Source organism: Pan troglodytes, chromosome X, assembly GCF_028858775.2.
Source record: "Pan troglodytes isolate AG18354 chromosome X, NHGRI_mPanTro3-v2.0_pri, whole genome shotgun sequence".
Lineage (NCBI taxonomy): Eukaryota > Metazoa > Chordata > Mammalia > Primates > Hominidae > Pan > Pan troglodytes.
In genome coordinates, this window is record NC_072421.2 from 77,954,173 (window position 1) to 77,978,093 (window position 23,921).

At 36.5% G+C, this 23,921-nt stretch overlaps 1 long non-coding RNA gene across 1 annotated transcript in view; it reads right to left on the reverse strand.

The window, feature by feature from the left end:
• LOC100614842 (uncharacterized) overlaps positions 1–6,245 on the reverse strand; it is a 28,402-nt gene extending 22,157 nt beyond the window's left edge. The window contains exon 1 of the long non-coding RNA XR_676731.2: positions 6,012–6,245. This is a non-coding gene — a long non-coding RNA (uncharacterized LOC100614842). The remainder of the gene's footprint in view (positions 1–6,011) is intronic.
• Between the last annotated feature and the right edge of the window lie 17,676 nt (positions 6,246–23,921).

The following is a 23,921-nucleotide window of genomic DNA, read 5'->3' on the forward strand; positions in this document are numbered from 1 at the left end:
TGATTAATTGACCCCTTTTTACCATTATATAGTAACATTATTTGTCTCTTCTTATAGTTTTTGTCTTAAGATCTATTTTGTTTTATATAGCTATAACTACTCCTGCTCTTTTCTGGTTTCCATTGGCATGGAATATCTTTTTCCATCCTTTTTTTTTTTTCAGTCTATGTGTGTCTTTATACGTGAAGTATGTTTCTTGTAGGCAACAGATAAATAAATGGGTCTTGTTTTCATCCATACAGCCAAACTATGTCTTTTGATTGGAGGGTTTAGTGTATTTACATTCAATGTTATCATTGATAAGTAAGGACTTACTCCTGCTATTTTGTTACTTGTTTTTTGGTTCTTTTGTAATCTTCTCTTTCTTCTTTCATTCCTGTCATCCTCTAGTGAAGATGATTTTTCTCTGGTGACGATTTAGTGTTTTGCTTTTTATTTTTTGTGTATCCACTGCATGTTTTTTGGTTTGAGGTTACCATGAGGCTTGCAAATACTATCTTGTAACTCATTATTTTGACCTGATAACAACTTAACACTGTTTGCATAAACAAACAAGTGAAAAGAATACTAATAAAAACTTTGCCTTAACTTCATCCCTCACTTTTTAACTTTTTATTGTTTCTATGTATATCTTATTGTACTATGTCTTGAAAAGTTGTAGTTATTATTTTCAACTGGTTCATCTTTTAGTCTTTCAACTTAGGATAAGAGTAGTTTATACACCACAGTTACAGTGTTATATTATTTTGTGGTTTTCTGTGTACTTACTATTACCAGTTATTTTTGTACCTTCAGGTGATTATTTATTGCTCATTAATATCCTTTACTTTCTGATTGAGGTACTCCCTTTAGCATTTATTGTAGGACAGGTCTGGTAGAAATTCCTCAGCTTTTGTTTGTCTGGGAAGGTCTTTATTTCTCCTTCATGTTTGAAGGATATTTTTGCCAGATACACTATTCTAGAATAAAAGTCTTTATCCTTCAGCACTTTAAATATGTCATTCCACTCTCTCTGGGTCTGTAAGGTTTCCACTGAAAGATATGCTACCAGATGTATTGGAGCTCCATTGTATGTTATTTGTTTCTTTTCTCTTGATGCTTTTAGGATCCTTTCTTTATCCTTGACCTTCGGGAGTTTGATTATTAAATGCCTTGAGGTAGTCTGCTTTTGGTGAAACTGGCTTGGTGTTCTATAACCTTCTTGGACTTGGATATTGATACCATTCTCTAGGTTTGTGAAGTTCTCTATTAGTATCCCTTTCAATGAACTTTCTACCCCTATCTCTTTCTTGACCTTCTCTTTAAGGCCAATAACTCTGACATTTGCCCTTTTAGAGTATTTTTCTAGATCCTGTAGGCATGCTTCATTTTTTAATTCTTTTTTTCCTTTAGTCTCCTCTGACTGTGTATTTTCAAACAGACTGTCTTCAAGCTCACTAATTCTTTCTTCTGCTAGATCCATTCTGCTATTAAAGAACTCTGATACATTTTTCAGTATGCTAATTGTATTTTTAAGCTCCAGAATTTCTGCTTCTTTTTAATTATTTCAATCTCTCTTAAATTTATCTGATAGAATTCTAAATGTATTCTCTGTGTTATCTTGAATTTCTTTGAATTTCCTCAACACAGCTATTTAGAATTCTCTGTCTGAAAAGTCACATCTCTCTGTTTCTCCAGGATTGGTCCCTGGTACCTTATTTAGTTCATTTGTTGAGGTCATGTTTTCCTGGATGGTGTTGATGCTTGTAGATGTTCTTTGGTGTCTGGGCACTGAAGAATAAGGTATTTATTGTAGTTTTCACTGTATGGCCTTATCTGTAGCCATCCTTCTTGAGAAGGCTTTCTAGATATTTGAAAAGACTTGAGTGTTGTGTTCTAAGCTGTTTCTGCTTTAAGGGGCACCCCAAGCTCCATAACCCTGTGGTGCTTGCAGGCTCGTAGAGGTACCATCTTGATGGCCTTAAACAAGATCCAGGAGAATTCTCTGAATTACCAGACAGAGACTTCTGTTCTCTTCCCTTATATTCTCCCAGACATAGAGTTTCTTTCTCTCTCTGTTCTGAGTCACCTACAGCTGGGGGTAGAGTGACACAAGCAACTCTGTGTCATACTACCAGTATGACTGCCTGGGGCGAGACCTGATGCCAGCACAGCCCTGGTTGTCACCCAAGGCCTGCTATAACCACTCCCTGGCTACTGTTTATGTTTGCTCAAGGCCCTGGAGCTCTACAATCAGCAGTTGGAAAAGCCAGCCAGGCCTATATCCTTCCCTTCAGTGCAGCAAGGTCCCCCAGGCCCCATGTGAGTTCAAAAGTGCTGTCCAGGAGTCAGGAACTTCAGTCAAAAACCTTAGAAGTCTACTTGGTATTCTACTGTAATGTTGCTGAGCTGGCACTCAAACTACAAGACACAGTCCTTCCCAGTCTTCCTTCCCCTTTCCAAAGACAGATGAGCCTCACCCCATAGTCAGAGCCACAGCTAGCCAGCAGGAGTACTGCCAGGCTACCACTGATGTTTGTTTAAGGCTTGAGGTCTCCTAAGTCAGCTTGTGATGAATACTGCCTGGCCTGGGACTCACCCTTCAGGGTAGTGACCTCCTCTATGGCCCAGGGCAGGTTCAGAAATGCTGTCCAAGAGTCAAGTCCTGACACAGGGGACCCCAAGAGCCCACTTGGTGCTCTAACCCCCATGGCAGTGTTGGTACCTGAAGCCAGCAAGTCTCAGAGGCTCAACAAGCCCTCAATGTAGTACCTGGGTATCGCTGCTGGTTATTCAAGGCTCAAGGACTCTTCAGTTGGCAGGTGATGAATGCTGGCAGGACTGGGTCCTTCCCTTCCAGACAGTGAGTTCCCTCCTGATCTAGAGTGTGTCTAGAAATGCTGTCTGGGAGCTAGGGCCTGGAACAGGGGTTTCATGACTCTGACCAGTGCCCTATCCTGTGGTGGTTTAGCTGGCATCCAAGATGCAAGACAAAGTCTGCCCTACTCTTCCACTTCTCCTCAAGCAAAACGGGTTTCTTTTGGAGCCACCAGCTGTGCAGCCTGCGATTAAGGGAAGGGTGATGCCAACACTCCCTTGACTGCCCCAGGCGGTGTTTCAGTGTGTCGTGTGTCCCCACAGTCTACTGTCTCTGGGCCTATTTCCGCCATAGGACTCACCTAAGAGTTGCAGTTCTTTGTTTTGTTTTGTTTGTTTGTTTTTTGAGACAGAGTCTCACTCTGTCGCCCAGGCTGGAGTGCAGTGGTACGATCTCGGCTCACTGCAACCTCCGCCCTCCGAGTTCAAGTGATTCTCCTGCCTCAGCCTCCCGAGTAGCTGGGATTACAGGCGCCTGCCACCACAACCGGCTAATTTTTTGTATTTTTAGTAGAGACAGGGTTTCACCTTCTTGGCCAGGCTGGTCTTTAACTCCTGACCTCGTGATCCACCCACCTCAGCCTCCCAAAGTGCTCGGATTACAGGCGTGAGCCACCGCGCCTGGCCGAATTACAGTTCTTATGGCCAAGATTGCCTTTCAAGTTTACCTAGAAACCAGGGGCACTTTGACCCTAAGTGGTGAGATTTGCAGGCACTCAAGTTCAGACCCCTGGGATTGGTCATTTCCCTCTGGCTAGGGATGGTTTAAATGTTCCCTGTGTGGGTGGGCATCAGCTAAGTTTGGTCTGGAATTCCTTTCTGCTTTAACAGAACAGCACTGAGTTCAATGCCTTATAACTACTGTCCTCTCCCTCACCCAGTGCCTAGAGATGCTCTCTGCAAGCAGGCTGCAGCTGCCAGGGGTGGGGAAGGGGTGGTGTCATAGATTCAGAACTGCTTTTTCTATCTCTTCGGTGCCTCTTTCAGCAATATGAAGTTAAAAACAGGTATTGTGAGTGTTCACCTCATTTTCGGTTCTATGAAGGTAATTTTTTCTGCGTAATGTTAGTTGTTAACTGGTGTCCTTGTTGGGGTTGGGGGGTAAGGACAATTGGTGGAGCTTTCTATTCCACTATCTTGCTTCACCTCTGTATCTTAATTTATATTTTAAAAATAATGCATTTAAAGACTGAGTAAGGGTAAGCTCTTTTGCGTTTAAAAGACATTTTATATGCTTTGCCTAATTTTTAATAAATTGTTAGCCATTTTCTTATTAATTGGTTTAAGAGCTCTTTACATATTAAACAGATAAGCTTTAATAGCTCTATAAATATTCATTCCCAGGTATTTTTCTTTTAATTACATTTTTAGATACATGGAATTTTTTTTCAACAGAGTCAAATTTATCAGTCTTTCTTTTTTGGCTTCTGGGTTTTGTGTTTTGCAGCCCTTCCTCCAAGACTGTAAAAAAACTCACCCCTCATTTTCTCTTCTAGTATGTATATGGTTTTATTTTTATGAACTTCTATATTTGATCCACATCAAACATATGTTGTTATATGGATTTACACATTTTGAAATCAAACCCTTTGTGAGTACATTTCAATGAAAAGTGACTTTAATATGTTTTAATAAAAAATGATTGTTGTAGGCCATGTGTTGGGAAGTTTGGAAAAATTAACAGTTAAAGGAGGATGAGGACTGAAAAACTAGAGGAAAAAGCAAAGTAAACTGCAAAGAAATGTTGCAAGAGTAGAATTGCAATGCACTAGACACATGCTAAGGAACCACTACTCCTTGTCAGTCAACCACAAAATAGAAAATTAATTAGGATTGCATATGGTGGAGTAAATTGCATGTTTTAATACTGCTGTGCTTGTCTGAGATTTGATACATTTCTTAATAACTTCTAAACTCCTCAGTATACAAAAATATTAGACCAGAAACCTTTTTGGGGTTTCTTTCTTTGCAATATTTGGCCCATGTTTTTAGAAAGGGATAATCCTAATACATCAACTTTAAGTTTACTTTTTCTGCAGACTCAGCCTAAAGACTTCCATATCCTTTTCTAGAAGTTTTCCTCTCATAAAGTGTTCTCAACTAAGAGTATAGACAAAATACCCTAAGTGACTCAATTGACTCATTTTAAGGATTAGATATACACTATTATATATCTGAATATCTAAAGTAATAACTAAACTAAAATAGATCTATAAATACACACAGAAAAGAATTAGCATAGCATACCTTATACTACTATCCTCAGGTAGGCCTACTTGACGTTTGACACTTGGCTGGCATCTAGGAACTTGGATTTATGGAAGATTCCCAGAATTGGTAAGAATGGCTCACTGTACCTAAACTGTTTGTACAAACAATGGTGATTTATGCCAAACACCTGATTTCCTTCTGGGGATCTGGAATTTTGGTGTGTGCCAGGCAGAATGTGCCCATGACTGACTACTGATTAAAAACTGGGAACTCTTAAGCCCAGGGGAACTTCCCTGGTAGACATTTCACATGTATCATGATAAGTAGCTGGAGGAAATAAGCTTGTTCCATGTGACTTCACTGGGAAAGGAATCTTGCCAGCTTGGACCTGGATCCTCCAGACTTCACCCTATACACACTTTCCCTTTGTTGATCCTGCTTTATATCCTTTTACTCTAATAAATCATAGACATAAGTACAACTATACACTGAGTTCTGTGAATCCTCCTAGCAAATACACAAATCACAGTAAACATTAATGCAATGTTTAGATATAAAACTTTAGAACCTGTAAAAATTTAAAAATTAGTAAAAAATGTTTGATATTATTCTTAGATATAGGCTTTATACTTCATAGTAAGTGGTTTTAGCTATAAATCAAAGGATAGTCTTTAGATGTATGTAACATAGCATAGTTGCAACTTAGCCTTGTGGGCCATAATTGCACATACAAATAGTATATGCAATTAAACATAGTAATAAAAAAATCCATTATTAACTATGTAGGATAATAAGGAATTTATTTAAATGGATTCTTGGCTTAGAATGCTAAAGATATTTATCTTTCTTCACATGAAATAAACTATGTATAATTAATCATTGTTCCATGATTAATTATGCTCATTTCATGAGTTAAAAAAGTAAATATATTAAAAGTGACTTACCTTTTAATCTTGGCCTTTTCAGCCTTTTCTTCTTTATCACATTTCTTGGCATTCCTATTAAGTTCTTTTGCAGCAAACTTCAAGTAAAATAATGGCTCTGAAAAGAGCCATTAAGGATAAGGCTATTCAAAAAGTTATTTCCCCAACATAACTACCTGCAAACAAGATATTAAAATTATAAAACATATGAGATAAGATTAATATTAACCAACTAGTCACAGTGCTTTTGAGGAACTGGAACAATTTCTTTATTCTACACTTGTTTTCTGTTAAAAAATATCAAATTAATAGAAATCATTGATTATAAGGGGAGAAATTACTGTGGAGAAACCGGGCAGATACCACTTAACCAAGGTTAACATCACCAGTGATAAAACATTTCAGTATAATTTATCTTCTGAAATGATAAACTGAGAGGGGTATAGCATCGTTTCTATGGCATGGTTGCCAAAAACATAACCTTAATCTACTCAAGAGAAAACATGGGACAATCCTGAACTGAGAGACATTTGATATAACAGACTAGCGTACTTTTCAAGTGTCAAATTCATGAAAAGCAAGGAAAGACTGAATAAGCAGTCACAGACTGGAGGAGACTAAGGAGATATGGCGACTAAATGCAACGTAGGATCCTGGAACAGAAAGAGGATGTTAATGGAAATACTGGTAAATCCAAATAAGATCTGTGGTTTAGTTATTTATCTTGTAGTGATGTTGATTTCCTTATGTTGATAATTATACTATGGTTCTGTAAGACATTAACATTAGCAAAAGCTTGGTAGAAGGTATACAAGGACTTGCTGTACTATTTTTACAACTTTTCTTTAAATCTAAAATTATTTTAAAACTTTTTAATTAAAAAAGAAAAAAATCATTTAAAAACTAGGAATAAAAGCACTCCCATAAATAAAACCACATTGAATATCATAAATCTTTCATTTTCATGTCACAAACAAAAATAAATATGAAGTATATGCACATATATATGACAAAGTGCTGCGAATTATTTAAAAACCAACCAGATTATGTAATGACTAGATCACTAAGGTATAGTTTTAAAGGGCTGGCTTTTGGATTGATTGTATCATTATTAGAAAACAAGAATGGCTTGCTTAATCTACCAAAACTAAATAATAAATTAAGCTATCTTCTTTATCTCTCAGTTGCTTCATGGCTCTAATTCAATGCCTAAAGACTCTATGTATTTTATGACCTCTGAAAAAAGGTAAATGACCTCTGAAAAAAGGTAAAATATACTTTTAAAAATCTTGTTTCTGTGTTTCTTTAGGACATTTACAAAAACGATGGAAGGTTCCTTTTTATCTATTTTTTTTTTGAAAAGTGCACACACATGATATGATTTAAAGGGCTGACTTTTGGATTGATAATATCGCTATTAGAAAACAAGAATGGTTTCTTTAATTTACCAAAACTAAAGCTATCTTGTTCATTTCTCACTGGTTTCATGGCTTTAATTCAATGCCTTATTTATGGATAATGACAGGAATAAATGTGCTGCCCTGAGTAGTTTCCAGGCTATAAATTCTAGATATACCTAGAATTGTAAATAAGTGCATATGTATACATTTATGTGTAATTTTAATATAAAATATACCTGAAATTTGTAAGATTTAACAATTTCAGCTTGGTGACTAAGTTATATGCCCTTATATATACACACACAAATATGTATATGTACACACACACAAACACACACACACGGTTTGCCAAGGTTTCTCAATTTGGGGCCAGATAATTCTCTGTGAGGCTGTCCTATAAATTCTAGGAAATTTAGCAGCATCCCTGGCCTTTATCCAGTAGATGTCAGAAGCACCCGCTCCTCTCAGTTGTAACAACCAATAACATCTCCAGACATTGCCAAAAGTCACTTGGGGTGGGGGAGGGAAAATCCAACTCTGATGAAAATCAAAATCACTAATATAGATGAAAAATATATTATTTTTCCTTTCTTTGTCTTCATTTTCTAAATTATTTCCCCAATATAATTGCTGTCTCTGTAGAAAAAGTCACTAAAGTTAAAAGCTGAATTATGATACTGACAGAGCAGGAGCACTGTCATCTCAGACAAACACTGCCACTTTAAGCTCCAGCTCCCTTTCTAGACTCATGCATTTCAAGGAAATCACTTCTAACTACAAGCAGCCAGAAAGAGTAGACAGTAAAACACAGATAAGAGAGCTCGGGAACAGTGGGAGGTGGAGGGAAAATCTCTTGGTAACTGCAAAACTTCACCCTCATACAATGGGCCCCAGTAAAACAGTGGGCCTTAGTAAGCACATTTCTTTCCCTTCAGGTACACTAAGATAGGGAAGCTAAAAGCAGACTCAGTGGGGTATGCCTGCAGTTGCAGAAAGACGTGTAGGAACAGACACAAAACTCTCTCTCCCAGATAAGCACAACAAAGAGACTAGAAGGAGTCCAAGCCTCTGACAAACTCTCCCACCCTAAATCCTTAAAAAACTCTTAATCTGTAAGAGTTTAAGTTTAACCTAATTCAGCCAGAAGCCCCTCTCAGGTTTGTTTTCTCTAAAATAAACCTGTCCTTGACTGTCAAGCCACCTTTCATGTTTCTTTCCTCTTTCTTTAAAATTCTTACATTTGGTGCTGAAACCCGGGATGGGTGTTGGCGGCAGAGGCTCTCTTGCAACCCAGGAAGCAGTGGGTAATGGCAGCTCATCCTGAATTAACTCCTGGATCCTGAGGGTCTCTGGCCGCCCACCCCACCTCTACTCTTACTTCACTTTTCAAGCGATTTGTGTGAGGAGGACAACTAATCTGAAGGGAACTGCAAGGCTCAGGCCAGGGCTACTCCCCAGTGGGCTCTCAAAACCCTCAGGTCTCAAGAATCCACCTCTGACCTCACACAATGGGTATTTCACTCCCTAACCCTTGCTCCCTCTTTTTCCCTCTTCTTTCTCTCTCTCTCTCTCTCTTCCTCGTGTGGCTCCAGTCTTGGAGGCCCTTTGCCGATTCCAACCAGAACATCCAACATCAGACACTAATTCAGCCGACTGGTAAGATCTGCCTTCTGCTAGCTTTCTCTTGGTACTGGAGAAAGTCCGGCCTGCCATCCAGGTCCTTGGAGGACTAACGGGACTAAGCTAGAGGAAATCTTGGGGATGCCCACTTCCTTCTCAACTTAACCATCCTCTTTCAGAAACAGAATTCCGAGTCTGTCTTTTGTCTGGGGATACCTAGAACAAAACAGACACCCTTGGTTTCCTCTTACCAGTCCACATAGGTGCCAAACAATCCACATTCCTACGCCCTCCCCACGGGGCTGTTGTCTTTGCAACCTCACCAAACTTGGCTTACAGGGGACCCTAAATCCAAAACATTTAATTTTATACTGCAACATGACTTGGCCCCAATAGAGACTAGATAATAACAGCTGATGGCTCAAAAACGGCACCTTTAACTTTCAAATTCTCAGGCACCTTAACAACTTTATCATCAGAAACAGCAAATGACAAAAGGTTCCCCATATTTAGGCTTTCTTCTACCTTAAACCCCGCCCCTCCTCTTCTCCACCCCTTCAAAAACTACTCCAACCAGTCAAACCTCCTCTGCCATTCTCCCCCTATGGTAAGTGTCTATGGTTAAAGGTATTGCTCGGGTTCACATCCCCTTCTCCATGTCTGATTTGTGGCAGATTGAACAGCTTCTGGGATCTTTCTCTAAAAATCCCTCTCATTATTGCAGGGAATTCCTGCATATAACCCAATCCTTTAATATAAGTTGGCATAACATTCTTATAATTCCAACATCTACCCTCACCCTTAATAAAAAAGAGTGCTCAGCTTAATTAAAATGGATATCCAAGCTATAAGTGTATTTAAAAGGCCTTTATGTTTTTCTCTTCGTAAATCTTGTTTTCCTGAAAAAGGTTTTTTTTTTTTCCAGTTGAAATTACTTTTCTCCACTCTGTCTTTCCAGTCTTGGTGCATGCATAAAAGACCCTAGAATAACTTCTGGTGGTCTGGGACTCCTTGGGAAGACAGAAAAGGCACCACAAATTCCATTTTGGGAAAAATCCGTTTTCCTTATGGAACCCCTGGAATTAGAGGTGAATAAGTACCTCTCAAAATCTGTCTTTGTCTTCCAGCTATGCTTGTCTATTAGGCCCTGAAAATTGTTTTCCTAGCCCTGTTCTTAAAGGGCCACACCCGGAGGCCAATAATCCAATTAGGAAATTAGCAAATGTAAACCTTCTAACTACTTGATCTTCTTCTGGTTGTCTGTGTGGCTATATATGTGTTATGTGTGCAATGTCTATTAAAAAGAGCTCTAATTAATTGATTGGGCTAAGAAAAATAAGCGGCTAAATCAAATATTTTTAAGCAAAAAGTAAAAGCTGTGGTACCTTTCAGTTCATGTAATTTTAATACTTAAAAATAAAAACAGTCTTAGGAATTATTGGTAAAATACCAATGTTCTTAAGGTGTAAAAATGTGGTCTACATTATGCAGGTCAAATACTAGGTTTGCTAAATGTTTTAAGGTTGTAAACTGCTTCTTTAGCCTTTAAAAACTGTCAACTTGCCTGCTTCACAATTGGTAAGGCCAGAAACCTATGGAAGATGGAAGTAACTATGCCCCTAACTATGCTGGAAGAAGTCAAACTTCATCTGCATCCAGCACATAATTTAAAAAAAAAAAACAGGTTTTACATTAAAGTTGAAAATTGCTAAAAGTTACCATTATAAGATGTAATTAAAACTACTGAACATGGATTTGCATGCAAGGTATATAAAAACAGTAAAAAGTGTTTTTAGTTAAAAATTATAGGAAGGCATAAAAATGTACATTTTGCTTAAGAATAAAAACTTGTCTTAAAATTAAATAAAATGGATGGTTTAGCAGATTGTAAAAACATTGTAAAAATTAATCCTGCAAAGAAATCTCTGTGTGTAAACATATTAACTAAACTCAAAGGGGTATTATATGGTTTTTTCTGTAAATTAAACACTAAAAGCACCACAAGGTTTTCTTAAAATGCTAATCTACTCTTTAGCAAAACTTGTCAAGGGTTATAACGGGTATGTAAAAATCTCACTTCATGGAAAAACTGGTTAAAATTAAATAAAATTGTCTAGAAGGTTTCATTAAAATTAGGGTTAACATTAATAGCAAACTAATGCAAGGGTAAAATTTAACTTTCTCTCTTAAACAGAATTTTCATGTAATACAAAAGGCTAATAAATGGTTTTTGCTTTTCCAAATTTTTAACTCATCATTTTGGCAAAGCAAAACCAAACAAACAAACAGAAAACTTATGGTAATCTAAAATTATATTTTAATATCAAGTATTTTAAATTTTAAACATATTTAACAGGCTTCTCAAAATCAAATTTTAGTCTCAAAATTGTCTTTCCTAACCCCTGCAGCATCTGGAAAAAAAGGTAAACAGGATTATTTAACATGTTTAGATACATAAAATTGCCAAAATAATGTCTAATAGGTTATATTTTAGGGAATAATATTAACATATGTTCCAAAACTGTATGGAATGTCTAAGGTTCTAGTGTCTAAATATGTGCTATTAATCACAATTAAGGTTGTTATGTTGGGTTATTGTAAACCACAAAAATGACCAAATTTCTTTGTCAGTTGTGTTTCTAACTGTATCCAACCTGGACATTTTGTTATCTACAGACAATTCTTATTTTGTTTTAATTGTCTTCTAAGATGGTTTTTAATGAAGTGGTGGAAGAAGTGCTCTCAAATGTGGGCTTCTCACAACAAAAAAAATACAGAACTCATGAAAAGCTAAAATGTTTACAAATCTCAAGCAAAACAAAAGTTAATAAAATGGACTAAACTAGTAAAAAACAAAAACAAGTTTTTACCTTTTGCTTAGAACACTGCTAATTTTTAGTTTATTTTTCAGAGTCAAGAAAACTTGTCTTAAGCTAGCTATAGCTTTTACAACTAAGTAAAGTATACTCCTTTAAACAGAATTTAAAGTGTGTTTGTTTCTCTCTGCTAGTTCCTCTAGAATTTGAAAACTAGTTACAAGTATTCTTAAACTACAACAGTATTGTTGTTTGCATCAGTGCAATAAAAATCTATTTTCTTTTGTGGCTGGGCGCAGTGGCTCACACCTGTAATCCCAGCACTTTGGGAGGCCAAGGCCGGCGGATCACGAGGTCAGGAGATCGAGACCATCCTAGCCAACATAGTGAAACCCTGTCTCTACCAAAATACAAAAAATTAGCCGAGCGTGGTGGTGCACGCCTGTAGTCCCAGCTGCTCAGGAGGCTGAGGCAGGGGAGTCACTTGAGCTCGGGACGCCAAGGTTGCCCTGAGCCAAGATCTCACCACTGCACTCCAGCCTGGCAACAGAGCAAGACTCTGTCTAAAAAAAAAAAGGCGGGGGTGGGAATCTATTTTATTTTGTAACAGAACACAGTTGGAAAAACTGGTTATTTTACCAAGGCTTTGACTGGAATGGTGTGCTCTCCTTTAAGGAATTAAACTTTACTTATGGAGCCAATAAAACCCTTGGAAAACTGGCCTCATGCTTTGTGTACACAGTCCCTGTACAAAGTTTCTGACCTGTGGTAAGTAAAGACTATCAATTTCTGACAGGCCAGGAACCCCAAGTTATCTTAAAACCTCAAGAGGAGAGGAATTCAACCAACTCATAGGTATTTAATGGTAAAAATCCATCGCTGGGCTTGGCTTTTAAAAGTCTTATCTCAAATACCTTCTATGTAACAAAGTTCCATCAAAGACTATTTAAAAGGCCTATGTAGCAAGTAATTATTCTTGCTGCACTGTATACAAATAATTAAGCCAAGTATAATAAAGATTTGTATTTTAATAAAAATGTGAAACTGAAGACAAAATTGTGTTTCAAAAACTATAGCACACCTGTTGTTAAATTCTAGTATTGCCTAATGGTTTTGTTTTTATTATTTTCTACAGTTTAAATTATATCTGTTACAGAAATCAACTCCTGGATACATCACACTCAGGTCAAAGCCTAAAGAGCTGAGAAAGCAACCCCTAACAGCCCAGAAAAATACCCTAAATATCAATGTAAAAAAAATAAGAAATCTTATACTGAAAATCATAAAAGATAACTACGTAAAAATTACTCATCTTACTCAATCTCAACCATGCCTCACCAAATACTTTTGTCGCTTCTACCTCTCCTTTTAATCCAAATATTAAAACCTTTTTAATGGAAATTTAGTAAGCCACCCTTGTGGGAACTGCTTTACTCACTCTATATTTGTAGTAGAACTACATACTGTAGCACTATCAGAGTAGAATATCGGACACAGAATCTCAATTACCATAGCATTTTGGTTAATTCTTATCCTCATAGAAGGAGTAACAGTTACTAACAAAAAATAACACATGGGTCTTTCCAAACACATGCCTCTGCCTCTCATTGGGAAAGAAATGTTGCTTCTAACTCAACCAATCGTGCCTAATAAGAAACACTGCTGAAAAGCCTACAACTAATGTTTTAACCCTGCCTAATTAACCTTTTTCGGTTTTTTTTTTTAACTGACAGAATCATGGCCATTTCGCAGACAACTGCCTCAAAACATCTACACACAGTGTTGCTCCTGCAGGCAATCTGAGACCAAGAAACTCTCCATACCCCCATCAGCAGGAAGTAACCAGAAAGAACACATCGCCCCTCATCCTTTTATAACTATAGGGCCTGGAATGACAGAGCAGGAGCACCGTCATCTCAGACAAACACTGCCACTTTCAGTTCCAGCTCCCATTCTAGCCTCATGCATTTCAAGGAAATCACTTTTCTTCTAACTACAAGCAGCCAGAAAGAGCAGACAGTAAAACACAGATAAGACAGCTAAGGCACAGAGGGAGGTGGGGGGAAAGTCTCTTGGTTAACTGCCAATCTTCACCCCCTTTCGAAAGAAACTTTCATGTTTCCTCTTTCTTTAATTCTTACAATACCAATTATTTTTGATGAGTTAATATAGTAAACATATTCTTTTATGTTTTTTAAAGAATGGTTTCAGCTATGATTAAACCTGAAATTTACTGTAAACTTCAAATACTGAGGACTGACTACTGAATACGTCTTATAACTTACTCTTATTTAATAATTAGGATTACAGTATAAAATACTGGCCAAAAAATAGATCTTTCACAACCGTGCATTCTGTTCCATAATGCTTTTTCCCCCAAAAGACTTGAGCTACTTCTAGAAATATGGAGGCCTAAAGAGTTAGAAAAACACTCTGAAATACTGAATAAACTATAATAGAAGTCCAAAAGAAGGAAAATCCGCTGGGAAAGAACAAAACAGGAAGAAGGAACTATTAGTAAGCAAGCACTGAAGCTCCTGAAACTCCCACAGTGTTGGAACTGAACTTTTTGAATAATGACAGAACCCTTGAAGGTTACAACATTAGCACAAGGGTAGGTAGAAAAATATCTTATCAGCCAGCAAGGGATTATAAGATGATATGATTAACTTTCTACGGGCCTTAGGTGGAAGCTGCGGGTGAAACAAAGGCTCCCCTACAAATTTATAGCCACAGCAATGTCATCATGTGGAGTTGGGTTTCAAATGTGTCCTCCTGGAAGGGTCTGGGAAACCCCATCCTGAAATATTAAAGTACTTCCAAGTTGGAGGAACATCTTCAACCCAGGAATTTTAGGATTCCCTTAGGTTTCAATGAATAGATGTATAAAACTAAAAATTAAATAAAGTTGAGGAGAAAAATAGCAGGCTGTAATACAGATTGCATACAAACAGATTGTAATACAAACTGTAATACAAAATATGTAAAGGTTATATTCAAGGAGATGATGCATGAGACTCTTCGCATAACTGATGAAAGTAACCTTTAATATTTTAATTCAGGAAGCATAAAAAATGCCAAGCAGAATAAAAATAAATCTACACTAGATATATTACAGTAAGCCCCTGACTACCGAAGACTATAACAACTTTAAAAGAGCCATAGTGAAAGTTCAGATAATTTACAAAAGATCTAAAATTAGACTCCAAGGAATTTTCAAACAAAACACTAATTTCCAAAGGAAGTACAATTGATTCATGTTGTCCAAGGTAGTCATGGTCTAATTAAGTTGCTGAGAATACCAAATTAGCAAATACTGAACCATTACTTCTAGGGGAAATACAGGAATAGGGTCCTATGACCCGGTGGTTATATTTTCATCAACTGATCAATATATAACCTTATCCCAAGATGGCCAAATAGTAACAGCTCCAGTCTGCAGCTCCCAGAGTGATTGATGCAGAAGACAGGTGATTTCTGCATTTCCAACTGAGGTACCTGGTTCATCTCACTGGGACTGGTTGGAGAGTGGATGCAGCCCACTGAGGGCGAGCCAAAGCAGGGTGGGGCATCGCCTCACCCAGGAAGTACAAGGGGTTGGGGGATTTCCCTTTCCTAGCCAAGGGAAGCCATGACAGACTGTACCGGGAAAATTGGGACACTCCCACCTTAATACTGCACTTTTCCAATGGTCTTAGCAAACGGCACACCAGGAGATTATATGCCATGCCTGGCTCAGCGAATCCCATACCCACAGAGCCTGCTCACTGCTAATGCAGCAGTCTGAGATCGAACTGTGAGGCAGCAGCTTGGCTGGGGGACGGGCGTCCGCCATTACTAAGGCTTGAGTAGGGACACAAAGTGGCCAGGAAGCTCAAACTGGGTGGAGCCCACCACAGCTCAACAAGGCCTGCCTGCCTCTATAGACTCCACCTCTGAGGGCAGGGCATAGCTGAACAAAAGGCAGTAGAAACTTCTGCAGACTTAAGCGTCTCTGTCTGACAGCTCTGAAGAGAGCAGTGGCTCTCCCAGTATGGTGTATGAGCTCTGAGAACGGACAGACTGGCTCCTCAAGTGGGTCCCTAACCCCTGTGTAGCCTAACTGGGAGACACCTCCCAGACACATCCTGGTAGGGGCTGACTGACACCTTATACAGCTGGGTGTCCCTCTGAGACAAAGCTTCCAGAGGAAGGATCAGGCAGCAATATTTGCTGCTCTACAATATTTGCTGTTCTGCAGCCTCCGCTAGTGATACCAGGCAAACAGTGTCTGGAGTGGACCTCCAGAAAACTCCAACAGACCTGCATCTGAGGGTCCTGACTGTTAGAAGGAAAACTAACAAACAGAAAGGAACAGCATCAATGTCAACCAAAAGGGCATCCACACCAAAACCCCATCTGTAGGTCACTATCATCAAAGACCAAAGGTAGATAAAACCACGAACATGGGGAGAAACCAGAGCAGAAAAGCTGAAAATTCTAAAAACCAGAGCGCCTCTTCTCCTCCAAAGGATCGCAGCTCCTTGCCAGTGACGAAACAAAGCTGGACGGAGAATGACTTTGATGAGTTGACAGAAGTAGGCTTCAGAAGGTCGGTAATATCAAACTTCTCCAAGCTAAAGGAGGATGTTCAAACCCATCACAAGGAAGCTAAAAACCTTGAAAAAATTAGACAAATGGCTAACTAGAATAAACAGTGTAGAGAAGACCTTAAATGACCTGATGGAGCTGAAAACCATGGCACAAAAACTACATGACGCATGCACAAGCTTCAATGGCCAATTCAATCAAGGAAGAAAGGATATCAGTGATTAAAGATAAAATTAATGAGATAAAGCAAGAAGACAAGGTTAGAGAAAAAAGAGTAATTTTTACTCTTTTGAACAAAGCCTCCAAGAAATATTGGACTATGTGAAAAGACCAAATCTACGTTTGATTGGTGTACCTGAAAGTGATGGGGAGAATGGAACCAAGCTGGAAAACACCCATCAGGATATTATCCAGGAGAACTTCCCCAATCTAGCAAGGCAGGCCAACATTCAAATTCAGGAAATACAGAGAACACCACAAAGATACTCCTTGAGAAGAGTAACTCCAAGACACATAATTGCAAGATTCAGCAAGGTTGAAATGAAGGAAAAAATGCTAAGGGCAGCCAGAGAGAAAGGTCAGGATACCCACAAAGGGAAGCCCATCAGACTAACAGCAGATCTCTCAGCAGAAAGTCTACAAGTCAGAAGAGAGTGGGGGTCAACATTCAACATTCTTAAAGAAAAGAATTTTCAACCCAGAATTTCGTATCCTGCCAAACTAAGCTTCATAAGTGAAGGAGAAATAAAATCCTTTACAGACAAGCAAATGCTGAGAGATTTTGTCACCACCAGGCCAGTCTTACAAGAGCTCCTAATGCTATCCCTCCCCCCTCCCCCCACCCCACAACAGAGAGTTAATGGGTGCAGCACACCAACATGGCACATGTATACATATGTAACAAACCTGCACGTTGTGCACATGTACCCTAGAACTTAAAGTATATAAAAAAAGAGCTCCTGAAGAAAACACTAAACATGGAAAAGAACAACCGGTACCAGCCACTGCAAAAACATGCCAAATTGTAAAGTCCATCAATGCTAGGAAGAAACTGCATCAACTAACAGGCAAAATAACCAGCTAACAATCCTGATAAAACAGATTTTAAACTAACAAAGATCAAAAGAGACAAGGCCATTACATAATGGTAAAGGGATCAGTTCAACAAGAAGAGCTAAGTATCCTAAATATATATGCATCCAATACAGTAGCACTCAGATTCCTAGAGCAAGTCCTTAGAGACCTACAAAGGGACTTAGACTTCCACACAATAATAATGGGAGAGTTTAACACCCCACTGTCAATATTAGACAGATCAACAAGACAGAAGGTTAACAAGGATATCCAGGACTTGAACTCAGCTCTGAACCAAGTGGACCTAATAGACATCTACAGAACTCTCCACCACAAATCAACAGAATATACATTCTTCTCAGCACCATATCGCATTTATTCCAAAATTGACCATACAGTTGGAAGAAAAGCACTCCTCAGCAAATGTAAAAGAACAGAAATCACAACAAACTGTCTCTCACACCACAGTGCAATCAAATTAGAACTCAGGATAAAGAAACTCACTCAAAAACACACAACTACATGGAAACTAACAACCGGCTCCTGAATGACTACTGAGTAAATAATGAAATGAAGGCGGAAATAAAGGTGTTCTTTGAAACCAATGAGAACAAAGACACAATGTACCAGAATCTCTGGGACACATTTTAAGCAGAGTGTAGAGGGAGATTTATAGCACTAAATGCCCAAAAGAGAAAGCAGGAAAGATCTAAAATCAACACCCTAACATCACAATTAAAAGAACTAGAGACGTAAGAGCAAACAAATTCAAAAGCTAGCAGAAGACAAGAAATAACTAAAATCAGAGCAGAACTGAAGGATATAGAGAAACAAAAAGCCCTCCAAAAAATCAATGAAGCCAGGAGCTGGTGTGTTGAAAAGATCAACAAAATTGATAGACCGCTAGCAAGACTAATAAAGAAAAAAGAGAGAAGAATCAAATAGATGCAATAAAAAATGATAAAGGTGATATCACCACTGATCCCACAGAAATAGAAACTACCATCAGAGAATACTATAAACACCTCCATGCAGATAAACTAGAAAATCTAGAAGAAATCGATAAATTCCTGGACACATACACCCTAGCAAGACTAAACCAGGAAGACATTGAATCCCTGAAAACACCAATAACAGGCTCTGAAATAGAGGCAATAACTAATAGCCTACCAACCAAAAAAAGTCCAGGACCAGAGGGATTCACAGCCGCATTCTACCAGAAGTACAAAGAGGAGCTGGTACCATTCCTTCTGAAACTATTCCAATCAAGAAAAAGAGGGAATCCTCCCTAACTCATTTTATGAGGCCAGCATCAGCCTGATCCCAAAGCCTGGCAGAGACACAGCAAAAAAAGAGAATTTTAGACCAATATCCCTGATGAACATTGATGCAAAAATCCTCAATAAAATACTGGTAAACCGAATCCAGCAGCACATCAAAAAGCTTATCCACCAAGATCGAGTTGGCTTCATCCCTGGGATGCAAGGCTGGTTCAACATAGGCAAATAAATAAACATAACCCATCAAATAAACAGAACCAAAGACAAAAACCACATGATTATCTCAATAGATGCAGAAAAGGCCTTCGACAAAATTCAAAAGCCCTTCATGCTAAAAACTCTCAATAAACTAGGTATAGATGGAACGTATCTCAAAATAATAACAGCTATTTATGACAAACCCACAGCCAATATCATACTGAATGGGCAAAAACTGGAAGCATTCCCTTTGAAAAATGGCACAAGACAAGGATGCCCTCTCTCACCACTCCTATTCAACATAATGTTGGAAGTTATGGCCCGGGCAATCAGGCAAGAGAAAGAAATAAGGGGTATTAAATTAGGAAAAGAGGAAGTCAAATTGTCCCTGTTTGCAGATGACATGATTGTATATTTTGAAAACCCCATCGTCTCAGCCCAAAATCTCCTTAAGCTGATAAGCAACTTCAGCACAGTCTCAGGACACAAAATAAATGTACAAAAATCACAAGCATTCTTATACACCAATAACAGACAGAGAGACAAATCATAAGTGAACTCCCATTCACAATTGCTACAAAGAGAATAAAATACCTAGGAATCCAGCTTACAAGGGATGTGAAGGACCTCTTCAAGGAGAACTACAAACCCCTGCTCCACTAAATAAAAGAGGGCACAAACAAATGGAAGAATATTCCATGCTCATGGATAGGAAGAATCAATATCGTGAAAATGGCCACACTACCCAAAGTAATTTATAGATTCAAGGGTATCCCCATCAAGCTACCAATGACTTTCTTCACAGAATTGGAAAAAACTACTTTAAAGTTCATATGGAACCAAAAAAGAGCCCACATTGCCAAGTCAATCCCAAGCAAAAAGAACAAAGCTGGAGGCATCATGCTACCTGACTTCAAACTATACTGCAAGGCTACAGTAACCAAAACAGCATGGTACTGGTACCAAAACAGAGATATACACCAATGGAACAGAACAGAGGCCTCAGAAATAACACCACACATCTACACCCATCTGATCTTTGACAAACCAGACAAAAACAAGAAATGGGGAAAGGATTCCCTATTTAATAAATGGTGCTGGGAAAACTGGGTAGCCATATGTAGAAAGCTGAAACTGGATCCCTTCCTTACACCTTATACAAATTAATTCAAGATGGATTAAATACTTCAATGTTAGACCTAAAACCATAAAAGCCCTAGAAGAAAACCTAGGCAATACCATTCAGGACATAGGCACGGGCAAGGACTTCATGACTAAAACACCAAAAGCAATGGCTACAAAAGCCAAAATTGACAAATGGGATCTAATTAAACTAAAGAGCTTCTGCACAGCAAAAGAAACTACCATCAGAGTGAACGGACAACTTACAGAATGGGAGAAAATTTTTGCCATCTACCCATCTGACAAAGGGCTAATACCCAGAATCTACAAAGAACTTAAACAAATTTAAAAGAAAAAATGAAACAACCCCATCAAAAAGTGGGCAAAGGATATAAACAGACACTTTTCAAAAGAAGACATTTATGCAGCCAAAAACACATGAAAAAATGCTCATCATCACTGGCCATCAGAGAAATGCAAATCAAAACCACAATGAGATACCATCTCACACGAGTTAGAATGGCGATCATTAAAAAGTCAGGAAACCACAGGTGCTGGAGAGGATGTGGAGAAATAGGAATGCTTTTACACTGTTAGTGGGAGTGTAAACTAGTTCAACCACTGTGGAAGACGGTGTGGCAATTCCTCAAGGATTTAGAGCTAGAAATACCATTTGACCCAGCAATCCCATTACTGGGTATATACCCAAAGGGTTATAAATCATGCTAGTATAAAGACACATGCACACGTATGTTTATTGCGGCACTATTCACAATAGCAAAGACTAGGAACCAACCCAAATGTCCATCAATGATAGACTGGATTAAGAAAATGTGGCACATATACACCATGGAATACTATGCAGCCATAAGAAAGGATGAGTTCATGTCCTTTTTAGGGACTTGAATGAAGCTGGAAACCATCATTCTTAGCAAACTATCACAAGGACAGAAAACCAAACACCACATGTTGTCCCTCATAGGTGGGAATTGAACAATGAGAACACTTGGACACAGGGAGGGGAATATCACACACTGGGGCCTGTTTTGGGGTGGGGGGATGGGGGAGGGATAGCATTAGGAGAAATATCTAATGTAAATGACGAATTAATGGGTGCAGCAAACAAACATGGCACATGTACACATATGTAACAAACCTGCACGTACACATGTACCCTAGAACTTAAAGTATTTTATATATATATAAAAACCGTATTTTATATATATATAAAACCGTATTTTATATATATATAAAACCGTATTTTATATATATATAAAACCTTATTTTATATATATATAACCTTATTTTATATATAAAACCTTATTTTATATATATAAAACCTTATTTTATATATATAAAACCTTATTTTATACATATATAAAACCTTATTTTATACATATATAAAACCTTATTTTATACATATATAAAACCTTATTTTATACATATATAAAACCTTATTTTATACATATATAAAACCTTATTTTATACATATATAAAACCTTATTTTATACATATATAAAACCTTATTTTATACATATATAAAACCTTATTTTATACATATATAAAACCTTATTTTATATATATATAAAACCTTATTTTATATATATATAAAACCTTATTTTATATATATATAAAACCTTATTTTATATATATATAAAACCTTATTTTATATATATATAAAACCTTATTTTATATATATATAAAACCTTATTTTATATATATATATAAAACCTTATTTTATATATATATAAAACCTTATTTTATATATATATAAAACCTTATTTTATATATATATAAAACCTTATTTTATATATATAAAACCTTATTTTATATATATAAAACCTTATTTTATATATATATAAAACCTTATTTTATATATATATAAAACCTTATTTTATATATATATAAAACCTTATTTTATATATATATAAAACCTTATTTTATATATATATATAAAACCTTATTTTATATATATAAAACCTTATTTTATATATATATATAAAACCTTATTTTATATATATAAAACCTTATTTTATATATATATAAAACCTTATTTTATATATATATATAAAACCTTATTTTATATATATATATAAAACCTTATTTTATATATATATAAAACCTTATTTTATATATATAAAACCTTATTTTATATATATAAAACCTTATTTTATATATATATAAAACCTTATTTTATATATATATAAAACCTTATTTTATATATATATAAAACCTTATTTTATATATATATATAAAACCTTATTTTATATATATATATAAAACCTTATTTTATATATATATAAAACCTTATTTTATATATATAAAACCTTATTTTATATATATAAAACCTTATTTTATATATATATAAAACCTTATTTTATATATATATAAAACCTTATTTTATATATATAAAACCTTATTTTATATATATATAAAACCTTATTATATATATATAAAACCTTATTTTATATATATATAAAACCTTATTTTATATACATATAAAACCTTATTTTATATACATATAAAACCTTATTTTATATATACAACACCTTATTTATATATATATATATATATAAAACCTTATGTTATATGGGTTTCTGTTATAACACATCTAATTTAGTAAATATTGTTGATTCATTAACATTGACTTCACAGGCAACAGCACTGTGATTCATGCCTGAAAGAAGCTTCTCTAACGCATGGATTTTCTCCATAAGACACATCACAACCTTATTGCCCTTAGGAACACTAGGAAGCACTTCAGCAGTAAGCTTGAGGACCATTTTAAACAATAAAATTACCAACAAAAAGCACAAAAATACAAAAATATGTGGCACTAAGTAGGAAGCAAAAAAGACACTTGTTTACAGTATGCAAACTGAAGAAAGAAGAACGAGCATTAATTGCCTTGTCCTGCTTCAGCTGGGAACACACACATTGGGCAAAATCAATTTTTACTGCTCTGTTTATGTCCTGGAATAACCATGAAATTGCCCCAACTATTGATTTTTCAGGTTACCGATTTTAGAAGGCAGGAAAATTTGCAAATAGAGAATCTTACGATAATGAATATCAACTGTATTTCATAAGAAACAAAATTATGTTTGACATAATGAAAAGCTTAGTGAGCATAGAGATTAGTAACCACATGGGTAAATCCAGAGAAATACTGATTATACAAGATAATCGTAACGTTTAATTTTGGAAATAAGAAGGCAGAGCTAGCATACACCATGAAAATACAATACAGACAATGGAGTGACTGAAGTTCAATATTTTAAAATCTTTGTATTATTCAGAAAGAAAACATTTCTGATTAAACTGACATTAAATAAACTACCCATGTTAAAATGTCAAGGGTACTGCTGAAGAAGCAGTGTGTAATTTCCAAAACAATAAAGGAAAAAATGGAGTGAATCACTTAATAAATCCAAAAAGCAGCAAAAGAGAAGTGAATCACAAAGAAAACAGGCCACACAGAAATTACACAATAAAAGGACAGAAATATCCCCAAAATGTCAGGATGGACTAAGAAAATATTAAAACAAATTACAACGATGTGCTTTAAACAGGACTTTAAGACATGAAGGCATAGAAAGGCTAGAGGTAAAAAGACAGAAAAAGTTATGCCCAGACAAATACTGTCCTAAAATAAGCAGCTACATCTTTATTAGTATCAATTAAAACAGACTACATAAAGCAGTATTATAATTTTTTAAGAGGGGTCACTATAAAATGATAAAAAGTACACTCATGAATTGATGAAATAATTATAGATTTCCATGTACTCCTAGCATAGCTTCAAAGTGTCTTTGTGTATGCATATTTTAA